Below are 7,817 nucleotides of genomic sequence, written 5' to 3'. Positions count from 1 at the left end.
GACTGTGGGTTAAAATAATGAATCATTTCAGTGTCTTAATTATGTCCTCTGTTTGACGCACAAACATAAAAAAGTGGTTACAATAATTTATAGCAGGATCATTGTATTCCTGTATCATTTCGCACAAAAAAACTTTAGGAAGTGTGTCTTAATCATTCAAAATATCTTTAGAAGGTGTAAGATAATTTACGGGACATCCTGTATATGCTTACCACTTACAAGGTCATCATATGCAGAAATGAGCTTTATTTTAGGTGGAGACCTTCTGCCTGCGTATGACGTAAGCGACCTGGCGAATCCAGATATGATTCTGACGACGCGAATTGATGACGTAGAACACACAAACGTAGAATTTTGTGGCGAACATTTGCTCGTGGCGATGGACAACCTCAAAGACAAGGAGAACGGAATGGTGAAAGTTTATAGAAGATATGACACAGTAAAACAAACGCTGCATCTGGTTCACACAATTACAGATAGAATCTATACAGAATGGAAAATAAATATATAAATAAATAAAGTCAGAACAACCAAGCCATACTCAGAAGTGTAAAAATGTAATTGTATTAGATGTAGCTCACGAAAAAAATAATAATAAAACCGTACAATGCAATTTTGAAACTTTAGATGCGGTATATTTTACTTCTATTCGCTTGGAACAAAACGATACATAAACTTTTATATCTTTGCATTGCAGAACCTTCTAGACTTGTTTAAACGTTTTGGAGCAATTACACCATAGTTTGTCATTGTTTGTTTTACGGATCCTGAAAGATAAGGATTCTGCGGCTTATAATGTATACCAAAAAATAGTGATATGTTTTGCATTAAAACACCATAAATCAATACGAATATTTATCATTATGCAGTTGGATCCTTACCGGATATGATCCTGCCCACTTCCGACTGTCAGACCTTTGTGGTTGCCGTGGAGGCCGAGGCGTATTACAATGGAACCCACTTTGTAGATCCAGAGGGCGCCGTCGGGATCATTAACTTTCAACCTCTTGAGGGCACCGAGAGTGACTTCCGGTACACAAGGCTTGATTTCAAGAAGTATAAGACACAGTAAGTCTCACAAAATGGTTATGTCATTTTATGATATGTAACTTTTCCTTTGTGTGTTCGCCATATTACATTACCCACGAATGATGTAATCTTCGTTATAGGTGGCAGGGACTTGGTCGCTAGTGGAGCCAGATTTGTATACAGAGAGAACAACAATCCATTCTCTTAACGATTTAGAACCAGAATTCATCACCTTGATTAGGGACGAAAAAATAGCCTACGTAACTCTACAGGTAATTACACCTGAAAACATTAATGTATTCAGAAACAAACATTGAAATAAAACAGATATATTAAACCCAAATTCCTTCAGTTTTTGGTTGTTGTGAACATACGTTACTTGATAAGTTACCGCCATCGAATCTGTACCAAGATTCTTGTAATAATTAATATATCTCGATGATATTTTGATACTATGATATGAATAGAATCCAATCTGAAATTTTCCATACTGCGTTCAATCAACTGTGCTATTTTTCAGGAAAACAACGCTATCGCGGAAGTGGACATCATCAACGAGGAGATTCTTGCTATCCACCCTCTCGGCTACAAGAACTTAACTCAATTTAAATTCGATGGCAGTGATGAAGATCATGGTAAAATATCGATTACATATTTTATTTATATAGTACAGATTTGAAGTTGGTATCACTTCTTTGTGGAGGCCAAATCAATCATGCATCTGCTCATTTATGATTTTCTGCTTATACTGTTGTCCAACAATAATCCGGACACCAAAATTCAGGAAAACTCACAATCCGGATGGAATTATCAGGAACGGAATTGATTATTGACTAAGTAATTGGAATCCGGCAGTACGAAAAATCAGCAAACCGGACGGTTTGGGATTGGGAAGGTTTCAGATTATCGAGGGCTACTGTATCTAACATTGTTTATATGCTGATAAAGGTGATTCTTTTTAAAGACAATTTTCAATATTTTGATAAGTTTGGTTTATTTTGTAGCTATAAACATGCAGCCCTGGCCCGTTAAGGGGATGTACCTCTGTGACTCTAGAGGATCACAGTCTTACCTTCTGACGGCCAACGAGGGGGACCTCAAGGTACTACTCTCTTATCCCCGGGGCTGGGGTATTTAACGAAGCAGCACGTGTTGCCAACCTCTCTATTTCTGGTATGTCTTACATTTGGAATGTATGTTGACAAATTCATGCATTGTGAAGAAATAATGTTGTTTGAGACAACCAAGATTTCAATAAACGGAAGTAAACAAGACATTGTTATCAATACTTCAGTGAGTTCAAATGCAGCAGTTAAAATGCACCAAGAAAAACATAAGTTTTTTTCTACGGGATACAGAGTATTTGAATGCAGACTTTTTTCGTGAACCATTAGCAAAGATCGTCTTAAAGTAAATGATTTTTTTTATAAATATTTGTGATTAAACATTAGACTAGTATACGTTTATAGAAATTATGACGTTCTTCTTCGTGCTAGGTTCCTCAGATATAGCCAGATGGACGGAGATGAACGGCTTTAATGGGACTTTACAAAAATTTACAAAATCTTGCTAAGTCTCATGGACTCATTCATGTTAAAATAAAAAAGTACAGTTTATTTTTTACATTGATGTCCACTGTTCCAATTGTTTTACTATCACTTGAATATATCACAAGATGTCAGATGTTTACTTCCAAACAAAGTCAGTCAAAATCAATTTGAAGATGAGTGAAATAAGATTACTTTGAAGTTGCAGTAAAACGAAAAAAAATAAAAATGAAACACACAAATATATACATGCATTTGTATACGATGGTCATTAAACCATAAATATTTATCATTTAATCTATAACATACTGTAAATAAAATTGACGTTTTCGCAATCCAGTGTTAGTGCACAAGTTGAGTTTACAGGTTAGCAGAGCTATGATATCGCACATTCGCAATAATTGTTTTATCGATGGAAAAAACAAAAACACAATAATATTTAGCGTAAAATGTTCGGCCCGAAAAATATTTACCACCAAGCATTCCCAAAATTTTGAAAATTGCAATACTTGTTATGTATAGGTTTTGACTTTTCAAGTACGAACAAGAGCTGAAAAAAAATTTGGTAGTTCTGGGAAAAATCATTATACATGTATTTACAATGCAGTGAAATGAGTACATACGGTCAGACGATGAAGCCAAGTTGTGGTTTACTTAACATCATTACAATGTAAAAGGCGTCATACATGTTTGTCTGTCCATTTAAATGATTTTCACGACTTCATTAAAGATGCTCCACCGCTGACAAATGGTATATTTTCACTATCAAAAACAGGAGCAGACGATTTAGTATTTTTCTTCAGTTGCAAAAGTTACTTACTTTACACCATTACCACCATTGAAAAGTTTGAGCTTCTAATTTTATTTCAAATTAAAAATAGCAAAAATAATTATTTGCATCCCGAAAAAATTCCATGGCACTATATCCTATATAGAATGATATACTGAATACGCGTGCACCAAAGGAAAAATAACTTATTTTATGCACACTCCACATACAGAAAACAAAGAGTTAAATGAATTGAAAATGGCCACCATAAGGTGACATATTTATTATAAAAATTATATAAAACTCATATCAAAGTAATAAAACAAATATTATGCAAACTAATTGACACATAATTCAGTTTTATAGAATTATGTTAAAAGATTATGAAACATAAGCAAAACTGATGGTTTTAAATAGATAAATGAAGGAAAAATAACCTGTTAAACTTTTCGCCTAGTTACGACACTTATAACTTCAACGCCTTACTGTAAAATTATCTCTTTTTATTGAATGGCGTTTGCAGGTCAGTAACTTAGAGGGTAAAGTAGGGGATGAGTATTAAACACTTTACGCATTTGGAGGAAGAAGTATGTCCATATTTGATCTCACGACTCACGAGATAGTTTACGATATCGGAAGTGAGGTCGAGGAACTAATAGCAAAGCAATATCCGTTGATGTTCAACGCTGACGAAAAGCAGAACAATGTCACGGTTTCATTAACAATGGACACAAGATCTGATAATAAGGTATTAGCTACTAGGTATTTTTGTAATGTAAAGTTGTTGCCCTTTTTGTAAAAAATGCGTGTTCCCTCTAATTTGCTTGATATCAATAAAGTTGCTTTTTGAAATTAAAATGTTTAAAAACCAAGAGAGTAAAACGTAAAACTGCAAACATGTGAGAGATATTGTCAATCGAGCACATGAAGCTAAAATTAACAACTGAGGAAAGTTTATGAAATGCAAAACGTAGTTTGTCAACAGTCTAAAACACACTATCAAAAATATACCAATGGACATTCTTGTTGTCAGCATATTCTTCTCTTTATATCTTGGGAAAATTTATGCTGAAAATTCTTTTATATTGCTGAAATTAACCGTCGAACAATTACATTTGGAAAAAGAATCCCTTAAAAAGATTAAACTTATTAAACTTGCTTTATCCATTTAATCATTTTATTCTATCAATTACTCTAAAATAATTCTAAGCATTAATGTCACAATTTCTTAAAATTCATCTGAGAAACAACAGTTTGCAAACATTTGCTGCACGGATTCACACAGTTTGCAAAACTTTTTTTCAAACTCCTATGAAATAAAAAAAATTAAGAACATAACTTCTTTATTGATGAATATACACGTACGTCCATGGTTGTATAGGGGCCAGAAGTTGAAGGTGTCAAAACAGCACAAATCGGAGACACAACGGTTGTATTCCTCGGGATCGAACGATCAGGACTCCTCGCAGTGTACACCATAACTGATGACGTCACCAATTTGAAATTTGAAAGTTTATGGACCGGTATTCCAAGGACCAATGAAACTTTCAGCGATCTGTGCAAGCATTGTTCTATTAGCGCAGAAAACTCAGAGGATCTCGGGTAATATAAACATGACTATAAATAACAGTTATTCGTGGATAAAAAATAGTTTTATGCCATGGTTATATAACTTAAAATTCAGATTGCAATCTAAATAAATCGAGAAAGGCTTTATATTGAAAGAGTACATATACATGTTGTGCTACAGCTTCCTAACATGAAAATCTATGAAAATTCAAATTGTTTTGAGGGTCTTGTTTTACTACAAGATTATTACGCCGATGTATCAACGAATCAGATACAACGTTCAAAACGATCATTTGATAAGATAATATCGTACTTTTAGGCCAATGGAAAACTTGTTACGAGAAAGATGTAATCAGAGTATTTTACTGCTATTTAAATCATAATCTAGAGTGAATATTATAAAATATAAAAGTAGAAGTACACAAGGTGTCAAAAATTTTTTTTTTATGAATTATCGTCAAAAATCATATCATAATTCTTAATACGTCCTTTGAAGATAAATATAATGTTTTATATATATTACCAGACAGCAGTATGTGTCGAACTTTTATTTCAAATTTTGTAGGTATGTATCCCCGCTGGTTACGGGGACAATTAGAGGTACGGCATGTCTCTGCTGGAGATTAGGGGAATCAACAGTGAGGAGAGCCATACCTTACAACATCTTAACCTGCCAGTCGTCGGATAAATTCTATTTATTCGCACTTATTTAAATGAGACTAATTCAGGTACCACGTGATACTTGATGAAGTTTGTGTGGGACTATTGTTTCTAGTGGTGCAGGAATGACGTCATAATATGATATCGTTAACGCCATTTCAGTGTACAGAGTAGAAAGAGTAACGTTCCATCACTACTGGAGATACAAGTCCCCCACAAACGTTATCGGGTATCACGTGGTACGTAAATTAGTCCCATTACACACGTCTACCTGCGTACTAAGAGTAGAGCTTCGTAGAGCAGGTGTATTATTACGTTATGTTAAAGCAAGAGTTTGGTTTCTTTTTTCGTAATTGAAAAGTGCTAGACTGTTTAAGTATCTACACTGTTTGGAATCAATATATACATACATTGTTTATGGTTTTTCTTTTTTATAAATGAGTATAATTTCACATATTTTACATGTGTTTTTATTATATTTCGATTTTCGATTCAATGAATTTAAAGTACAATTCAGGACTGTGTTAATCTGATATTGTGATGAAATATTTTCGTATGCGTTTGTCAGGTCAAATCACTAGAAACGTACATGTATTTCTACATTCTGATATTGACATCTACATCCAGGTATCCAGCGGGTTGTGGGATTCCATTATCTAGTATTGAAGGTCGGCGCACTCGTACTTTTTAGGACATATCCGGCACGTGATAATATAAACAAAGTGATGTCATTGCGCCGTCCTATCTCATTTGACCAAGTGACACATCCCTCAACTGAGATAAGAGGGACACAATATCAAGGTCACGTAATTTTTGATTGGCAGTTATGTATTTACCTCGGAATCACGTTTCTTTTCTGTGCTAGGAGCCCATGAAAAATTTGAATGTGCATATTTCAGCCATTTCTACAAATTAGCTATAAACGCCATCATACAATTGTATACTTTATATGTTTCACTACTCTCTTCACAAGGTTACCTTATTGATCCATCTGATGGAAAAGAAAAGAAAATAAGAAATAAAATATAATTAATTGTTTACATCAATACATCGAAAATGGTTAAATATAACTATAAAGGCTTCCTATTTTGATGCTAATTGATGTTGGTTTTTTATCAACTATTTCAAAGATAATTGTTCAGGTATTCATATAGATGGACCTAGGTGAACGAATGGTTAAACTTGTCTTAAATTCTACAAATAATACTCAAAGTCTAATGAGCTATTTTGGGGTGACAGTTGGACAGTTGACCCACTGCAGTGTTTCTCTGGGAGTTCTATTTTTTTAACTGACATCCAAGCTGCAATCGAAAAAAAAATGGAAAAATGGATCTTCTTTAAATGTTATAGAATTGCAGTAGGGTTGGGGTAGATGATGGTCAAGAGAAAGGTCAGAGTGTCTGTATTTAATCATGTAGCATTAAGGTTAAGAGGCAGAACGTTTAAGGTTTATCCTGAGATGTACCCGAGGTAATGTCACATGATGTGTTCATGCCAGGACAAGGACACTACTAGGTAAAATCAATTGACACAGTGCATAGTCATCAACCAGGTTCATGGCGGAGCGATCCCATACACGTACAATATAGGATAATGATATTAAATAAAATATTTCACTTTTGTCAGATATGAACTCAACGCAAAGCTTCGATAAAGATATGTATATAATATAAGGTGCTTTGTTCGTGATTTATAATAAAAAATAATTTAAAAAAATGATTTGTTTTCCTTATTAAAAATTGAACCCACATGAATGACAACAATATGAAATCATTATTAATAAATGGCTATTAAGTCGAATGTAACATATACGAATTGTTGTTATGTGATAATTATGAATTAAAATTAACCACAAAATAAAAAAAAAATAATAAAAAAAAAAACATAAACAGAGGGAAATAACAAATAAGCGATAATAATTAATAATTTTGTAAACACAACGGCAATAATATAAATCAACACGGACATGCAGTGTACGGTATGCGCTTAGTCTTAGGTGTAGATACTAAATGAAAGTAATAAAGTTAAAGATGCTCCACCGCTGACAAATGGTATTTTTTCACTATCAAAAACAGGAGCAGACGATTTAGTATTTTTCTTCAGTTACAAAAGTTACTTACTTTACACCATTACCACTATTGAAAAGTTTGAGCTTCTAATTTTACTTCAAGTTAAAAATATGAAAAATAATTAATTGCATCCCGAAAAAATTCCGTGACACTATATCCTATATGGAATGAAGT

General features: G+C 33.5%; 1 pseudogene; it reads left to right on the top strand.

Moving 5' to 3' along the window:
* Nucleotides 1-238: 238 nt before the first annotated feature.
* LOC138331365 (mesenchyme-specific cell surface glycoprotein-like) lies at nucleotides 239-4,951 on the top strand (annotated as a pseudogene).
* The last annotated feature ends 2,866 nt before the right edge of the window (nucleotides 4,952-7,817 follow it).

Source organism: Argopecten irradians, chromosome 9, assembly GCF_041381155.1.
Source record: "Argopecten irradians isolate NY chromosome 9, Ai_NY, whole genome shotgun sequence".
NCBI lineage: Eukaryota > Metazoa > Mollusca > Bivalvia > Pectinida > Pectinidae > Argopecten > Argopecten irradians.
This window is presented reverse-complemented; position numbering and strand designations above follow the sequence as displayed.